The sequence below is a fragment of the Myodes glareolus genome, chromosome 6, assembly GCF_982192425.1.
Source record: "Myodes glareolus chromosome 6, mMyoGla1.1, whole genome shotgun sequence".
NCBI lineage: Eukaryota > Metazoa > Chordata > Mammalia > Rodentia > Cricetidae > Myodes > Myodes glareolus.
This window is the reverse complement of record NC_142031.1, coordinates 57257334-57276596: the sequence shown is the minus strand read 5'-3', so window position 1 is coordinate 57276596 and position 19263 is coordinate 57257334. Positions and strand designations below refer to the sequence as shown.

The 19263-nt window shown below is 49.9% G+C and overlaps 1 protein-coding gene across 2 annotated transcripts in view; it reads right to left on the bottom strand.

The window, feature by feature from the left end:
• The window catches only part of Hpcal1 (hippocalcin like 1), a 104294-nt gene extending 90391 nt beyond the window's left edge, over positions 1-13903 (bottom strand). The window contains exon 1 of one of the 2 annotated variants that reach the window (XM_048439767.3): positions 13856-13903. The gene's annotated coding sequence lies outside the window, so the exon portion shown is untranslated. Of the gene's footprint in view, positions 1-13418; positions 13659-13855 lie in introns of those variants that run through there. The other variant, XM_087907231.1, reaches the window with a different exon arrangement.
• Between the last annotated feature and the right edge of the window lie 5360 nt (positions 13904-19263).

The following is a 19263-nucleotide window of genomic DNA, read 5'->3' as shown; positions in this document are numbered from 1 at the left end:
CACTAAGATCACAGTCCATCACTGAGGGAAGTCAGGGTTGGAACCTGGAGGCAGGAACTGAAGCAGAATGTGTGGAGGAGTGCTGCTCACTGACATGCTCTTCCTGGCTTGCTCAGTTGGCTTCCTTATACAGCCCAGGACCACCTGCACAGAGGCAGCACTGCCCACTGTGGGACGTGCCCTCCCATACCAATCATTAATCGAGAAAAGGCACCACAGCCGTGCACACAGGCTAATCCAATGGAGACGTTTTCTTCATTAAGATTTCCTTTTTCCAGCCTTATCTAGGTTTGGGTCAGGTTGATAAAACCCAATCACAGCAACACCGCAGGCTTTGGTGAACATCAAGAGGTGGGGCCTAGTGGAAGGAAGTCAGGTAGGTCATCAAGGGCATGTCCCCAAAAGGAACAATGGGACCCTGGCATCTTCCTCCCTCCCCCCACAACCACAACACTTCCTGTGTCACACCACGGGGCCAAGTGACTAGTCACACAAACCTCCGAAATAGTGAACCTGAATAAACCTCTCCACCTCTGTTTTTTTTTAATTTTACATTTATTTATTTATTGCCTGTAGAAGTCATACCTACCTGTAGAGTGAATTCTCTCCTTCCACCGTGCAAGCCCAGGGATGGAACTCAGGTTGTTAAGGTTAGTAGCAATTGTCCTTACTAGCTAAGCCATCTGCTGGCCCCTCTCTGTCTTCCAAGACTTTTTGTTTGTTTGGAGACAGGCTGTCACCACGTAGTCCTGGCTGTCCTAAAACTCACTAGATAGAACTAGAGTGACCTTGAACTCACCAGAGACCCACCATTTCTGCCTCCCAGGTACTGGGTTTAAAGGTGTGTGTGTGCACCACGCCTGGCCTTTTAAGGATATTCTTTCAGGTATTTAATGGAAGAACACTGGGAATGTAGTGACGATGGCCTTAACAGAGACTCAGCAGCCCAGAGCCTATAGTGTACTGGGCCCTGGCTCAAGGCTGGGCTCACAGCCCATAACGGTTGAACTCATTTGCTGAGATCTACAGGGAACTCATTCTTCTTGCTAAACAAGCTTGCTACCTCTAGCAAAAGGTTCCAAAGGTGTCTTGTTGTATTGGGTAGATGGTCTTAATACATTTAAGTGTTTCTGGCAGAGAAGGGGAAAGCTATCAATAATTAAGCAGAAGAGAACTGAAAGCAAAATGACGTCAGAAACCACACTGCCAGTAAAATAAACAGATCACCTCTGCCTAGAGAAGGTTAATTCATGCACATGCCTAAGGTGGGGCTTCTTCCATTTCTGGGATGATTGGGGTACCCAGGAAACCACAGTGAGTACCTGGTCTCCATAGAAACATACCTGTCTTCAGTGATGGGCAAGCTGACTTTCTGCCTTGGTGCTGGAATTGCCAGAGGACCCAGCATGAGGAAGAGCAATTTCTGAACACTAGAGCCCTGCTCTTTTTTCCGTTTCTTTCTTTTTTAAAAATTGGTTTTCTTACAGTGAAGGTCTTGAAGTTATACACCAGGCACAGCGGAATATTGCTGACAAGTGCAATTTTCTTTCTCCATATCATAAATACAGAGACTAGGCCTTCAAACTGTGCTTTGAAACACATCTAATCCAAGAAACAATAAGCAGCCACTGACTGGCCTCACAGACAACCCTAGGTTTCCCACACGCCACGCAACGCTACTTGCCTGGAGGCAGCCCATCTCCCAACACCTCTCTCCCTCATTCGCCCGAAAGTTAATTTTTATATTAGCCCATTTCTCTTATGGCGGCCTCATCTCCTTAACTTTCCACTGCTGATTCAATAGCCTGACCCTGGCAGACTGAACTGCTGAACAGCGTCAGGGAATAACAGCCTTTGGAGGGATGCCACCAAAAGTCTGGCCTGACCCAAACTAAGGCTGAGAAGGCCCCGCACCAGTCAGCAGCAGCCTGCACCATCTCAGTCAAAGGAGAAAATGAAGAATTCTCACGAGGAGACCTCTGGTTCCCAAGGCAGGATGCCAGCAGGTCCCACCTCCAGGTCATAAGGAATGGCTGGACAGGGACCCAAAAGGTTATTCTCGAAAGGGAAACTGGGCACATCAGCCGGTCTGATGAGTAGATGGACGGGAGACGGTATCTGAAGAAGGACAACGAAAAGTGAGCTGAGACCCCTGGCACCAGGGCTTCAAAATACCCCAAGTGAGGGCTGTCAAGATGGCTCAGCAGATAAAGGTGCCTGCTGCCAAGTCCAACGGCCTGAGTTTGATGCCTTGGACCCACACGGTGGAAGGAAAGAACTGGCCCTGGTAGGTTGTCCTGTAACCTCCAAAACTGCACGCACGTGTGCACGTGCACACACACATACACACACACACACAAAATAAGTAAGTTTTTTTTTAAATTAATGCTCCATATGAAGTCATGAGGAGCTGGAAGCCTTCTTCAGATCAAGAGACAAGGGAAACAAACAAGGCAGAGTACAGGAGTGCGGGTCGGGAACAGACTGCACTCGGCCGCAGAGACAAGGCCGAGTTCTTGGAGGACTCTGGACATTGCCCCTTATATCCACCTAATGCATTTTACTCCGTATTGAGTTTAGATTGAGTTAGCAAATTCTAATGGTGTATTTATGATACATTTCCATTAATTCACACGGTCACAAGTATGGACGTTGCGGGTTCCAGACAGTCTGGGAATAAGAAGGAAGTTGAGTAAACAAATTAAAGAGAGTAAGCCACGGAAGAGATGAGCAAGGACGACTTGTGCCAAGGCTCCTTTAACAGCCAACCAACCTTCCTTCCTTCATTCCTCCTTCTCTCATTTTTTTGTTGTTGGTGGTGGTGATATTTTGTTTTTTAGACAAGGTTCAGTTTGTCCTCAAACTCACTGTCACTGAGGCTGGCCTTGAACTACCGACCCTCCTGCCTCCACCTAAGAGATGGAATTACAAGCATGGGTCACAACATCTGGCACCTATCTTTCTTTCTTTCTTTCTCTTTCTTTTTCTCTCTCTTTCTTTCTTCCTTCTTTTCTTTTCTTTCTTTCTTTTTTTTAGATTTATTTAGCTGCATGTATGTCTCTGCCCATGGAGGACAAAAGAGGGCATCAGACCCCCTGGAACTGAAGCTACAGATGGTTGGGAGCCACCATGTGGGTGCTGGGAACAGAACTCAAGTCAGTGCTCTTCACTGCTGAGCCATCTCTCCAGTCTGTTTTTCTTTCTAATTACAAAAGTCACAGACTTATGGAAAACTCAGACTATGCAGAAACACAGAAGAGCAGGGAAGACACATCCCCTCAGCTCCCAGCCATACTCTGCCTGTTCTTCTCAGTTTAGCCACCTCCTTCCCATGGGCCTCCTTTGACTTTTCCCTCTCAAACTTAAGTAAAATGAAGCTGTCTGTATAATCGCATATTTTGGTTCCCAACCCCATACTTAGGAAATGCTTAAACTCCCAGTGATCAACTCCAGGAACTAACTCCTACTGTCCGACTGTGTGTTAATTTTAAAGGAATTCTTAGGAGTTCTCGCACAAGATCAATTTGAAGCAAAATCTGGTCAGAGTTTTACATCACTAAATATACTTTGGTCTGAAAAATAGTATGATTACTTGTCCTATGCAATACTTCATGGAGCTGCCCTCTCCCTAATTAACAATTAATCACAATAAGAAGCACCGCCTCCCAGTCTCTTAGATCATCAGCATAGACTCTCCCAAGTATGAAAACCCGTCATTAGAATGAGGAGGACCGCATCCTCGCCAGTAGCTTTCCTTCCTAAAGCATCCAGTGGGAGCAGTACACAGCTTCTAAATAAGGCACTGAGTCCAGAGCCCAAGGGTTGAGCCTATGTGCAGACCTTTGGTGGCCTCCCACTGTGGGCAAGGCTGCCTTCTACCTCCTTCCCAGGAGCCCTGCCTTGTCATCCCACCTGCCAGGGAGTTAAGAGCAAAGGCTGGGCGGTGGGACCAGCAGAAAAAGCCTCAGAGCTCAGCTCCCGGGCTCCCACACCCCACTCCTGCTTCTGTCTTGCCTGTGCCCCACTCGTGGGTCCTGTGCTGCCACTCTCAACACCGTGGGTGCCAAGGTGTCTGCATTTTCTACAAGGTTCTTCATTAATATTTTTTCTTTCTTTCTTTCTACAGTCAGTCTAGCTACATCAATTTCTCAGTATGCTCTTCGCTGGATATGTCTTACCACACATGTTTACATTTTTTTAAACCATTTTTTTTCCTGAACTGTGGAGCTGACGGGGGTATTTGGAACTTATCCAGCAATAAACCCTCATCTGACAAATGAGGAGACTGAAATCTAGACAGTAAAGCTTTCTATGCCAAGTCAAAGCCAGACATTAGCCGGGCAGGGGTCATCTCAGCAACCCATAAGTCTCGATGGCTCCCAGACCGCTATGCCACAGTTTTAACAAATGCTCAGAACAAACACACACCCATCAGTGACACACATAGGAAATGCCACTAGTGCACTGGCCTGGCCACGCAAGCCTTCAGAGCAAGCCCCTCAGGCGAGCTGTGGAGATTTTAAATAATTCAATGCAATCACCATCCTATAGTTGAGCAAGTGGGGGTTGTTCCAGCACACATCTGGGCATCCATCGTGCTCCTGGCTCTATGCCAGTAAGGGAATGCCAACCAGGAGAAATCTACAGGGTTCCAGCTTCAGAGGCTTGTTGCCTTGGGACAGGTGGGCAAACAGTGCTTAAGCAAGACAGCTGGGCTCTCCGGAGGGGCATAGAGAATACCACAAGCCAGACAACACTGGCCTGAAAAAATGGATAAGATTTTTTTTCCCCAAAAGCTTCTTGATGAGTAATTCTGGAGCCAGTCACAGAATAATATTCTACCACACATCCATTCGAGATATCTATGCCTACAGTCATCCTATGCAAGGTCCCTCATAACTACTACCCATAACCTCAAGGCATGAACATGGCCCAACGACTGAATCAATGCAGAGACTAGGTGATGATTATGATGACAATGGTGATGGTGGTGATAATGGTGATATTATAGTGGTGGTGGTGGTGGTGGTGGTGGTGGTGGTGATGGTGGTGGTGGTGGTGATGGTAACCACAGGTGGTGGTGATGGTGGTAGTGGTGGTGACCACAATGATGATGGTGGTGGTAGTGGTGGTGGTGATGGTGGTGGTGATGGTGGTGATGATGGTGGTGGTGGTGGTGATGGTGACCACAATGATGATGGTGGTGGTGGTGGTGGTGGTGGTAATGGTAACCATAGGTGGTGGTGGTGATCGTGACCACAATGATGATGGTGGTGTTGACGGTGGTGGTGGTGGTGATGGTAACCACAGGTGGTGGCGGTGATGATGACCACAATGATGATGGTGGTGGTGGTGGTGGTGACCACAATGATGGTGGTGGTGGTAGTAGTGGTGGTGGTGATGGTGGTGGTGGTGGTGGTGGTGGTGATGGTGGTAGTGGGGGTGGTGGTGACCACAATGATGGTGGTAGTGGTGGTGGTGGTGGTGGTGGTGACCACAACAATGGTGGTGGTGGTGATGGTGACAGTGGGGATAACAGCGCTGATGACTGTCGTGATGGTAGTAATGATAACGGTAGTTCTGATGGTGGCAATAGGTGGTGGTAACAACTATGAGCAGTGATAGTAATGTCTGGTGGTGATGACAGTGATGACCCTGGTGACAGGATTTTCCTAGAGAGCCAGTAACTTCCCCAAGACAAGCTATGAGAGGGAGCTACTGGCTACAAAGAACCCCTATATTGCGGGGTCCCCTGACTCAAAGGCCCTGAACCCTCACCTGTGCTTTTATTTCATCTGCCCCATTCTCACTAATGTCCCCAAACTACAGGATGTCACCTGACAGTGGGATCAGGGGACCATCAGGCCACACTACATCAGATGCAGCAGGAGAATAGCATTAGGAACAGAGGGTAGCAAGAGAAGCAATGCTTTGTCTGAGACTCCAGGATGAAGGCAGTGGCACCCTCCAGGCAGGCCAGAGTTCTGACATGGCTGCGTCCCAGACGGGCTAGCTTCTAACTTCACTAACTGAAAATGCCCAGGCAGCAGATGCAGGTCACATACTGCACCTGGAAGTCATGGCTGTGCCCTATCAAGGCTGTGCCATCAAGCACAGGACCCACACAAACACTGTGGAAGGGTTTTTAACAAACAAGATCTCTACCCAGCTACACTTGGACAAGGGTTGTGTGGAAAAACCCTGTTTGGACCCCAGGCTGGACAGCATCATTTTTTTTATTTATTTATAGTTATGTGCATTGTGGTTTTGGCTGCATGTATGTGTTGAGGGTATCAGATCTTAGAGTTACAGGCAGTTGTAAGATGCCATGTGGGTGCTGGGCATTGAACCGGGTTCTCTGGATGAGCAGTCAGTGCTCCCAACTGCTGAGCCATCTCTCCAGCCCCAGGACAGCATCTAACAATGCCCCAATAGTAAATAGGAAAACAAACAAACGAAAAATAACCCTGCATGGTGCTGGAAATGACCGATCTTTAAGAGGTTCTCAGTTTCCTCCAAAAATTATGTACAGGGAGGCAAAGGGGAAGGGTGGGAGTGACAGGAAGGGGTGAGGGTGGGAGGGATAGGGAGGGGTGAGGACTGCCATTGGTTCTGCTTCCAGGCAGCACCACCCTTTGCAGACAGAAAGCAGAGGGCAGAGCATTCCCTCACTGAGAAGGAACATGTATAATTTGTGAGCACACCACTCTGGGTCTGACAGTGAACACTCCAACCAAACCTCCTCAGCCTGAAAACACACCAGCACAGGCTTTCCAAGACTCTCAGGGCAAGGGGCAGGAAGCCCAGCCTCATAGAGCATGAGAAGCAACTTGCAAAGTCATCTGGAATATTGGAAAGCCCCAATATTAGCGACCCAGTAGATGCAAGAGGAAACCCAGGAAAGGGATTTCAAAAGCCACGAGATCAAGAAGACCCAAAATGGTCTTCCAAACTCCAAACCCAGACATTCCCAGCTCCCTTCCAGTAGCCTTTACACACACACACACACACACACACACACACACACACACGCCAACATGAATTTTGGAAGAACAATATCTAATGGCACAGAGGTGCTGCCATCCAAGGAGGCTTAACCAGCGACAGTGGCCACAGACTTGTCACCTTTCTTCTGAAGGTCCAGGTGGGCCCAGAATCCTCCCAGACAACACATCAGAGAGAACACGCTGTAGCTGGGCCAGACGTCCCTGTTTTCTCTCAAGCTATTTTGCAAATGGAAGGAAACAAGACATCCTCATTGTCTACCATGACAGTTGCCTGTATCAATGGGAAAGAAGTAGCCTGGGACCTGATGGTGTGTCTGGAGGTCTCAGGTCTGAACACTGCCCGCACGGGTGCATGTGCCACTTCACGCCTCTGCTGGTGCACCCGGTCAAACAGGGTACCTTCCTCCCCCAGCTTCCTTAGTACCCACAAGTGCAAGGAGAGCATTCCTTCTGAAATGTGGAAAGCGTTGGAGCACACCTCGATACTCAAGCACTCCCCCACCCAAGGAGCCCACCCTCGCCACTTACGTCCCAAGAGAACTCTCTACATGGCCACAATCCAGCTACTGCTGCCAGCTGGACCAGACATGGAGGCAAACAAAGACATGCCGTGTGCCACTCGTGCCCTGGAAGGTGCTACCTTAGCTTAGGAAATGATGACGAGTCCGTACAAGAAGACGGACCAGGCCAGGTCACACCAGGCACATAGTGACAACCAAAGCAGGGCACAAGGCCTGGCTTAGCTCTGGGTCTTCACCTTTCGGGACACAGACAGTCTTAGGCTCTTTATTTTGCTCTGGGCCTCCTCCGCTCTTATCTCTAAGAGACAGATTTGATGCCATTTGCTTCCCAGGTTCTTCATGAAGGAGACGGTAATTGCAGCAAGGCCCCCACAGCATCTCAAGCACATACACCCTGTGCCCCAAATCCCAACACTCTGCTGTGCGCTCGGTCTACTGGGTATTGGATGAAAGAACTATGATGACTCACTCTAGTCAGCCCGGCTCGTGTCCTCGGAGCCTATCTTAGGGACCAGGACTATGCCAGGTACAGGCCAGGGAAGCCAATCAGAGAGCTCGCCATGTAGATATGAGATGGACAAGAGCCCAGTTCAAGTCACGTCTACCTAGAAGACTCCAAAATGACCCCGAGGAAGAGCTCTCTCGGTTCAAACCTAGGAAGAGGAAGGAGGGAGAAAAGGTAAAGCAAGGGAGTCTGAGGACAAGTGGCTGTGTGGATGGAGCTCGGGCCGGGGAGTGACTGCCCATGAGCATGAAGCCTCACTCGGAAAAGATTCAGGAGCCTTCACCACATGATGGTGGTGGTTATGTAACTGTAGACTGAGAGAAATATCATTGCACCATACACTTAAAAGGGCCATAACTTCATCTGAGTTATAGTACAGCATTGCAGAGGTAAGAATCTCGTAGTTACAGAATTCTGGAGGAGAGAGAGAGAGAGGTTAGCAACCACCCGGCCCTTCTACTCTCCCCTCATCTCCCACTTAGAAGGCATTCCCCCCACCCACCCCTGGAAGCTCCCTTCCTCCTAGCCTGGGCAGGGGCTCCCCTACATGGGTCCCTTGACCTCCAAAGGCTTTTTGATGACTTGCCCACCCCATTCTCAGGTTAAGACCCTAATTTTGCACCAGTGGTATATAAAAGCTCAGGTCCAGCCTTCCCAGACCCTGACTGGAAGAGGCTGGCAGGAAGCATGGGAAATAGCACTTACTCTGTAAGAGGACAAACCTGACTGGGGGAGCGAGATGCCCGAATGTGCATCCCCTACACGCAGCTGCTCGTGGCAATGCCATAGCAAGAGCACCAGAAGGCACAGTACATGGGAGGAGGTAGCTCTGGCTGAGGGGAAGAGGCAGGCATTCCAGATTCACTTTGAAGATTCACCAGGATCAATGAGGGACAGAAAAGAACCCTCATCCCTACCTGAGACACAGAGCTTCCACAGCTGAGGAGAGAAGATTGTCTAGTCACGATAGGTAGAAGATGTGGGCTCAACACAGTTTTGTACCAGCTGGGATGGGTATCATGAACCCTATATCCTATCCCGGAACATGGAACCAGGGCTGCAGCCAAGGGATTAACATAGGTGTGTGTCACCTACCAGTCTGGGGGATTCGGCAGGTGCACTGCCTAGGCTACTCCTACTGAGGGACTCCTCCTTGGCTGAGGCAGACTTAGAGCAAGGAAGGGTTTCAACAGAGACCCGAGGATACTGAAGCAAAATCCATGAAGGCTGTGCAAGTTGAGTTCCCCTACCCCCCGACCCAGGCCTGCTCCATTTTAAATTTAATTGGCAGTCCTGGGGGTGGAGCCTAGAGCCTCAGGTGCGGCAGACAAGAACTTGACCACAGCACTACGGCCCCGCTCCCTTTCTTCCTCTTCTTTAGGATCATGGGAATCTTCACCAAGCTGTGGTTACCAGTCTTGAGCTTTCCTAGTCAGAGGCCCCTTGCTGGCTCCTGGAGAAGACTGCGGAATGGAAAGAGGTAGAGCTGAACTGGCACCTCCACCCCCAGGCTCCTGGCTGCTTGCCAACTTAGGCTGCACCCAAAACACCACAAAGAAACAAATACGGTACCAGGAAAGCAGAACCACTAGGTTGGTGAGCGTTGCGCCAGGGTCATTAAGGTAAAGGAAAAGAGCTCCCAGCAGCACTGCCTCCTGCCCGCTGCCTCCTGCCCTCAGGCTGGCGGGAGAGGGTGAGTGGGGAAAGCCTGGGAGAAGGGAGTGTTCAGTTAGTCATGGTTCATAAATGCTGAGGCGTAAAGCTTTGCCTTGGAAATTCATTTTTACTTGAACCAACATGGTCAAGGTAGGGCTCTCTAACGTGTGTGTGTGTGTGTGTAAATTCTTTAAGCTCATGCCTTGCTCATCAGCACTGAAGAAACGTCCTACCTATCAAACTATTGATTACCTGCAGTTATATATTACAACCTGCCCCACTAACAGGTTGTTTTGAAATGAACGTTGTTCTCCTCTTACGTAGACAAGGGGCACTAAGGGATTAGCCCCTCAGCCCATCCTGATACCTCCATATGTAATTACATCCTCCACAGATTAAGAACCCAACCTAAAAGGATCTCACTACAAGAACTAAGTGAGAATTAAAGACACACAGACACCCCAAAGTAGCCCCAAACAACTGTAGGTTTGGGGGGGAGGGCAAGGCAGAGCACAATTAAAAGCTCCAAGTGTCGGCTCATCCTAACTCCAAATGGGCCCTCCCTTCCCAAGCACGATTACATCAGATCCTGACAAACTCCAAAAACATACATAATCCCCCATCAAGCCTGGGCCAGCAACTCATAAACTGAAAGCATTCCCTCACACCAAACAAGCGTGGCTTGGGACTTGCTGGAATATGCAACAGGTCCCAATACAAACCAGATCCTAATCTAGGTAAAGAACCAAGCTGCCAAATAGCTTAACCTTCAATCCCAAGTAGGGCTCCCTGGGAGGGCCTGGGATTATCATAGGATTACAGGTACACCCAGAGTTCCACCATTTCTAAGGGGCAATACAGAGTCTGAGAGGAAGTTTGAGAGGAAGACACAGAAAGCATCCTGCTGCCTAGCCAGTGTGGAACTGGATGTGGAAGGCAATGCTTGGGATCGTGAGTGCTGAGCTCAAAAAGCCTAAGAGAAACAGGTCCACCACCTGATAAAAGAAACCAGTCTCTCTGGGTAAGGATGGAGCTAACCTAGCAAGAGGCCCTGGACCCATCCCTTCTTCCTCCATGGGAACATCTAATTCTGCACAGCCTTGTGGTCAGAGAGGGGGACTGGGTCTATGTCTAAATCAATTCCTTCAAGTTCTCTCATTCTATCTCTGTCTCCTCTCTCTCTCTCTCTCTCTCTCTCTCTCTCTCTCTCTCTCCCACACACACACACACACACACACACACACACACACACACTGTTGGTCACAAGTAAGTATCTAGCCAGAGTTTGGGTAAGCCCCTGTTCTTCTGGGTTGTCCACCTGCTCTGCTCTCTCACAAGACAACAGCCTCCAGACATCCATTCTCAAAGTCATGGCTTCTGATCTGTTAAGACACATTGACAGCTATGTTTCACCTAGGAAACACTGTAAAAGTAGGGCTCAAAGGAATCCACCCGTTAGGCAGTGGCACTATATCCTGAGAGACAGGGAGAGGCACAGCCCCTGGGCCTTCCCATTGGCACATTATCCAATAAAACCTCAAGAGCTCCGTAATTACAGGCGCTTTCAAAAGTGAAACAGAAATAGATAGAGGGCCAAAATACTGATTTGCTTGAGACAAAGGGCTGGCTTTAACCAGGAAAGCAAAACAAAACAAGACAGCTTTTGGGTCTGTCTTTTGAGCGGAGAAAGTCAGATTGATTTTTAAAAATAATTATTAAATCTGATTTGGGGGAGATAAGATTCCAGTTAAAAGCCATTTTCTCTTTAGGATATAAAATCATTTTATAAGGCTCAAAACAGGTGGCTTTCTAAAGTAAGTCCCCGACATCAAATCAGGATGATAAATCAGCTTGACATCCCTGGATGGCCATCATCCCAAAGACCTCAGGGCTCTGGAGACAAACCAAAGGACCCAAACCAGAGGTTTCTGTTCCCATGTCTCAGTGCCTGCTAGGTCTTCCAGCTTCTGCGAGAGCACCTAGGAGCATCCCGTACAAGGGCAGGTGGCAGGTGGCAGGCATCCCCAGCCCAGCCCAGTCCCCACCAGAGCTCCATTTTGAGAGTCCCTGACATCAAAAGATTCTGTTCCTCCCTTGCTAAAAGGCTGTTTTTAAACTGGGAAGGGTCCTAAGAAGAACAAGGCAGCGATAGGAAGCCATCAAGGGACTTGGCAGGGCCGCGGCAGCAGCCCCACACGCCACTCGCCACTTGGGCTGGCGCAGAGCAAATGCTGAAGTGCAGTGGGCTGAGTAAACCGTCGAGAACAGCATGCATATCCAGGGCAGTGCGGTTTTTTTTTTTTTAACCAGGTTTTAATACTATTAAATATATCTTTTTCTTTTCTTTTCTTTTTTTAATCAAGGGGTGGAACTGGAAGGAGTGGCGCCACGCGGACCTCGGCCTCCTGCTTCGGGATGACTGCATGGGAGCAGAGGCAGGTGGGGCTTGGGGGGTGGGGGCGGTGTCTAACAGGGTTTGGAGTCCTGGCAAATACCCTCCTCTTGGGAGCACCCGGTAGAGGCTAGGAGAACAGAGGGTGGCCTCCCCAATGACCAGGCGGGGAGGAAGGCTCCAGAAACCATAGACTGCGTGTCAACGGAGACCGCCACTTTCACACAGCGACTCGAATTCCAACAGCGACACCCCCCCCCCCCCCCCCGGCACTTGTTGAACAAAAGGACTCCCGAGTCTGTAGTCGCAGGCTTTTGGAACCCTTCGCGGACGCAGGAGCTTTGCTGGGTGGTGCCTTGCACGGCGGGCTTCCACACCCGCGAAGGCCGCGCCACGCAGCCTGCGGTGAGGAGAGGAGGCAGCGCACCCAGCCGCCTAAACTTTCTCGAATCTCCCAAGCTTTCGCTGTCAAGTAGAGCCAGGAAGGAGGCACAAACCACAGCAGAGGAGGAAATGAGAGCGTCATCCACAATATAGACAAAACAAATTTCTTTTTAAAGAGATGAGAATCCTGTGAAGAGCACCTACTGTGTGCAAGACTCTGTGTCAAGAACTGCACATAGTTCGTTCTCAGCTCCATAAAGACAGCTCCAGAGGGACCGTACTGATAGATAGAGACGCCAACTGCGACCCAAGAAGGTGGCGTGTCTGGCTCAGGTCTCAGGTCTGGTAATGGCAAGGCCAGGGCTCGGTTGATCTTTCCCACTATCCCAGAGCTGATCACTACCGCATGGGTCCCCACCCCTTTTAGAAGCCCACAAGCGTCCCACATGGACCCTGTGGGCCTCCCCCCCTTCCCCCCAGTGGGGAAGGATTAATGCCCGCTACCCATGAGGCAAGCACTGTGCTGGTCGTGTCCTAACCGTACCATCATGTTCCTGAGCTACGCACTGCGCCGAGCGACACCAACCGGGGGCTCAGCTTGGGGGGGCCTGACCGCCCACGCCCACCCCTCCACCCCCACGCTGCGCACAGCGGCTCCCCCTCCATACTTGCCCTGCACTAGTCCCCACCGGCAACTGCACCCTGACACACAATTCCACAAACGCAGTCTGAAAAGTGCACATCCCACCGAGCACACCGATCCCCACGAGGACACGCCATTCTAGAGCCACGCCACGGTCCGCGGTCTGCTGCAAGTCCACCACGCAGAGAAACAGGCACCATCAGCACCGGTACGCACACACCCGCGCACTCACACAGCCGGGTCGCAACGAGCGGTTACACACACGCTCCCTCCACGCAGCCCCGCGGCCCCGCAGTCGCCCCTTTCCTACCGGCTCCGGCACTGGACGCGGTCCGCCGGCTTCTCGAGACCAAGTTCGGCGGCGGCTGAGGCCAGGGAAGTGACTATGAGTTCGGGCGTCCGTGCGCCCGCAGCCGCCGCGTCGGCTCTGCGACTTTCGCCGCTCGGAGAGACAAAAGGATCCACCGGCTCAGGAGGGAGCTAGGTGTGGGCGACCGCCGCCGCTCCGCAGGTCCACCACCCGCAGCCGCCGCCAGCCCGGGAAGGAAGGGACGAGAAGGCGGGACCCGGAGGCGGAGGCCGGGGCGGGGCGCACGGCGGGGGCGGACACTCAAGTTTCCCAAGGACCCGCCCCCCCGTCGCAACCACGCCCCCAGACTTAGCCCCTCCCCGGCCGCAGTCCGACCACGCCCCCGTCCTGTGACACACCCACTGCTGGACCCTCGATGCGCGACCCCTGGTTCTTACCACTCTGACCACTCGCAGATTCCCGGCTGGGTGTCAGTCCCACGGGACTCTGGTACAGGGGAGGGGCCGAGTGCTGGTCCCTCCTCCCTCACCCTTGGCCTCTGGCCTGCGGGTGTGGGAGAGGCCGAGAGGCGGCGCCCGGAGGGGCCGGCTTTACTCCAGCGCCCCCCGCCCCCACAGTTCTTGGCAGGAAGTGCGGCCCTGGTGGCCAGGGAAGTGGAAGTGAGGCCTGAGTCGCCCTAGGCACCCCAGCACCTTCTGGGCCGCCCGCCAGGCCCTCCTCCCTCCCTCTCCACGCCAGTCCCGTGTGCACCTATCACCCACCTTCCCGCGCCTCGTTAAAGGGAAGAGCCTGGCCTGGAGACAGGAAGACCTGGATTCCCGTTGAAGTTACTTCTCCCAACTCATTCAGTCATCTTGCCAAGAATGATTCTCTCAGTCTCAGTTTCCCCACCTATAAAACAGACAGTGAGGAGGGTCAGGATCCTTCTTTGGGGCTTTGCCCCCCTGACACTCAGTGTGGTTTCAGTTTCCTGGTGAGGAGGGGGGCTTGGTTGACATCTCCCATACTAGGGACAACTGGCTTTCTGGGTACCAGGGAGGGGCACAGTAGCTCCTTCATCAACTCCCAGCATACCCTGGCAGATCGCACCTGCCATGCCCACCCACTGCAAACATCCCAGAAGACAGGTAACCACAGAAACAGTTTATATGAGGAGCTGGGCGAGCCTGTTGTGCGGAGACGAAACTGTCTCTCTGGCGTCTCTAGGGAAAAACTCAAATCCCTCCTTCAAATCCTCCTCCACAAAAACATGCTAGTGAACTCCTACTATACAGAAGGCTGCCAGGGGAACCGGTAGTAGAGCAGCTGGGAGGGTGGAGGGCAGCCCCAGGGCCTCCTCCATTCTTTCCAGCTTCTGGTGCAGCAGGGCAAAGCTAAACCCAGAAGACACACGGGAATAATGGCTGCGAAGGTTACAGGGCACCTGTCCAATGATGCTAGCGGGCTAGTCGTGGTCTCTCGGACCATGATTACTTCCTACCCAGCAAAGACCCTATCGAAGGTCATTCTGTCCCTTTCCAACTGCACAGGTATGTCGGGTTACAGGTAAGAAGCCCTCGGCAGCCTCACCCCAGCAAGTGGACTTCAGAGGCAGAGGACTTCAGAGATCCAGTCGGTCCAGGCAGGTTGCTTTGTACTGTGGTCACTCATCCACTTCCAGGTTGCAGTTCAGCCTGGAAGAGGGAAGCCCCACTCAGACGTTCAGAAACCCTCTAGCTTCTCTCTAGCGATGTCAGCAAACCCTCCAGCTACCACCAGTTCACAACATCTTTTAAGAGGAAGGAAGCCAAGAGAGCAGCAGCAGCACTTCAGGGGGGTCTTTGGGGTACCAGGCCTGGAAGTAGTCTAGCCCAATCATCTCTGCTTACGCTCATGTCCAGAATTAGTCATCGGGACCTACTTGGTTGTGAGGGGCTCTGGAGTTATGGTTTTCTTGGATGCCCAGTCAAACCAAACACCACACACACACACACACACACACACACACACACACACACACACTCAAAACATATAAAGAGTAAATAAATTTAATGTTAAGATTAAATAAAAAGCTAACATATATAATACTTTAAGGAACATGAGTGTAGCCGGTTGGTGGTGGCTCATTCATGTCTTTAATCCCAGTATTCCGGAGGCAGAGGCAGGCAGATCTCTATGAGTTCAAGGTCAGCCTATTCTACAGAGTGAGTTCCAGAACAGCCAGGGCTTTTATACAGAGAAACCTTGTCTTGAAAAACAAAAACAAAAACAAAAAAAAAGGAGAAGAAGAAGAAAAAAATGAAAAGAAAAGAAACTTGGTTGTAGCTATGTGTAGAGGGGCCTGCCTTCAAGCCCAGCACTTGGCCAGTCTAGTCTATACCTATCACCTCTCCTTGGTCTTGATGCTAGGGTCCCAGAACCTACTCATGGCTTTAAGGAGGTCTTACCCCTGCATCTTTGGGACTTCTCTGTCCTACCTTGGATGCTGAGGCACCAGGACAGAGGGGCGGGGCCTTCAGGACTTAAAACATACCTCATGAGGTATCTGGGAGACACTTCCCTTACCTCTTCTTATCCACCATCCCCCTACCCCTGCTTTGACAGGCCTGGAACATTCTCTGAAATCACCCCAACTGACCCAGGATCCAGGTTTCCAGCATCCCTTTATTTATTTATTTTTATTTTTTTTACATTTATTTACTTGTGTGTGTATGTGTGGATATACATGCACCACGACATGTGTGTGGACATCAGAGGACAGCTTGCAGAAGCCGGTTCTTTGATTTTACCATGTGGGTTCCTGGATTTTAACTCAGATCATCAAGTTTGGCAGAAAAGCTCCTTTGCCCACTGTGACATCTTGTTCCCCTCTCCAGCTCTTAGTTCCTAAATGTGGATATTGATGTTTTTAAACAGTTGATGTACACACAGGGCCTACAGCGTGGTAGGTATCCAGGAAATGATAGGTGCCTTTCTCTCCTCTTCATTGCCCTCTTCCAGGCCCACTATGTCCTCCTCCATCAGCCTGACCACACAGCACATATATAGAAAAATCAACATGTCAGTTAGGAGGCCGGGGCTAGCCCCAGCTGTACCATGTTTGGTCAGTGTTACAGGATAAGACTCTGATGGCTTTGAGATTACTCCACCGTCAGGTAAGTTTGATGAGAGGCAGGTCAGCTCAGACACACTAAGGAGTGGGAAATGGCTCCATAAAACATGAAGTGTACTTCAGCCACTGCAAATGTTGATCTTGGAGGACTCACTCCACAGTCACCAAGTTGGGTTTACAGGTCTGTGCTACTGTGGATTTTGACAGCTGGCTGGAGGGAGAGTCCCCAGGTGTCAGGATCCGCCCACAGAAATCAGAAGCCCCAACTCGAGGCTCTGCACTGTGCATTGCACTGATGTCTTTTCCTTGTCTGAAAAATGAGAGCTAGCCCAGGTTCTGTGTAACATCAGATCCCTCAGGGAGAAGTTAAACTCCAAAGAAAATACAAACAATGGCCCTGACCACTATTCTGAACCAGTGTAAACTGGGAAGGACCTGCCTGCCCCCCACCCACCCCCTGTTCTCACTGTAGTCTCTATTCCGGGAAATTGAGCTGCTGGTGCCCTGAGTCCTTAGTGCGTGCCTCGCACAGGGATCAGGTTTTTTGTTTGTTTGTTTTGGGTTTTTTTTTTTTTTGGTTTTTTGAGGGTTTTTATTTTTTTTGGTTTGGTTTGGTTTGGTTTGGTTTTCTCTTTCTTTTTTAAGAATTATTTTATATGTATGGCTGTTTTGCCTGAATATATGTCTGTGTGCCACGTGCATGCCAGGGCTCCTTGGAGGCCAGGAGAGGGTGTCAGACCCCTAGGAACTGGAGTCACAGACAGTTGTGAGCAACTATGTAGGTACTGGGAATCAAATCTTCCGTAGGAGTAGCTAGCACTCTTCACCACTGAGCCATCTTTCCAGCAAGGACCCCCACCCCATTTTTTGAAGGGGTTGTTTATTTGTTTGTTTTGAAAGACTATCTTACTGTGTAGTCCTAGCTGGCTTGGAACTCTCTATGTGGGCCAAGCTGGCCTCGAACTCACAGAGCTCTGCCTGCTTCTGCCTCCTGAGCGCTGGAATTACAGGTGCACATCACCACTTGCCAGTGAGCCAGAGACTGATCCAGCAAGTATCCATGGCAGACAGTATTCCCTCCACGGTTTCTACTTCAAGCTTCTGCTTGAGTGCCTGCTGTGGCATCCCTCAGTGGACTGTAACACGGAAGTATAGCTAAATAAACCTGTTTCGTCCCTAAGCTGCTTTCGGTTAGAATATTTTCACAGCAACAGAGAAAGCGAACTAAAACATGTGGGATCTAGGGATGTGAATTCAGGTGTTCGTGCTTGTCTGGTAATTGCATTAAACCACTGAGCCATCTCCCTGGAACCTGAAATCAGTTTTAATGGTGCGTTTTACTTAATCCCGTATGTATGTGAAAAATCAATGTGAGAATCATGAATGAGGTCTTTTTTATTCTCATTCCACATTAACTTTGAAATTGAGTGTGTTTGGATTGACTACAACCCCAGTGCTCAATCAATAACCATATGTGTTTGCGGTTGTCCCCGTGGGCAGCAAGACAGTGCTGATGCAATGCAATGAATGCCAGGCCTTAGCGCCCAGCAGTATCACTTGAGAGCCTGTTAGGATGCCGACTGCTGGGCCACAGGCCCAGAGATTTTAGTGGAGCAAGTTTGGGGCACTGCCTGAGAGAGGGCATTTCTGACGAGTGTCTAGAGCAATGGTTCTCAACTTTTCTGCCACCGCAGCTCCTCACGTTGTGGGTGACACCGAGTCCCCCAAACGTATAATGATTTTTCCTTGCTATTTCATAACTGTAATTTTGTGGCTGTTCTGAATCGTGATACAAATATCCGACAAGCAGGATATCTGATAGGTTGCAACCCACAGGTTGGAAACCATTGCTCTAGTTGGTGCTGATGTTGATGCTGCAGGTCCAGGGACTACACTTTAAGAACCACCTGCCACCTCTTCCTCCAAGGCAAGCAGTAAATGTGCGCTTTCTAGTTTCCATATGGAAGAGCAGCGTCATCACTACAAAGCAATAGTAATCAAAACAGTATGGTCCTGGTGTCAAAATTACCATCTGGATGGACAGAATAAAACTGAAAGTCCAGAAATAAACCCTGGCATATTGTCAAGTGACTTTTGTCAAGACTATAAAGATAATTCAGTGGAAGAAAGAACAGTGTATTCAACAAATGCTGCTGGACACCTGGAAGACCAGGTGTGCATGCGTGTGTGCACGTGTGTACTTGTGTATGCCTGTGTGCGTGTGTGTGTGCTGTAATTCCAGCACTCAGGAGAAGCAGGTCAACCAGAGGTTCAAGGTCATCCTCAGTTACACAGCAAGTTCTAGGCAAGCTTGGGTCACATGATACCTGTCTCAAAAATAAATCTAGCAAACAAACAACAAACAAATAGAAAAAGAATAAATTTAGGTCCCTACCTCATATCCTATACAAAAAGTAACTCAAACTAGATCAATGAGCTATAAAACTCTTAGAAAAAAAATTTTAAGTGTTCATGACTTGGGATTGAAGGTTGATATCTTTTTATATAAATGACCAATAAGCAAATGAAAAAAAAAATTTTGACGCCATGGCACATCTGGGAAACATAAATCAGAGGCTTGGCTATGTCAGGAGTTTGAGGCCAACCTGGACTACATGAGATTTGTCTCAAAAGAAAACCAAAACACAAGCAAATAATAATAAAAAATAAATAATATGATTTAAATTTTCAAAACTTCGAAGAACATAAAGGTGAATTCTCTGTCCCTCCCAGTATGGCTAGGATCATAAAGGT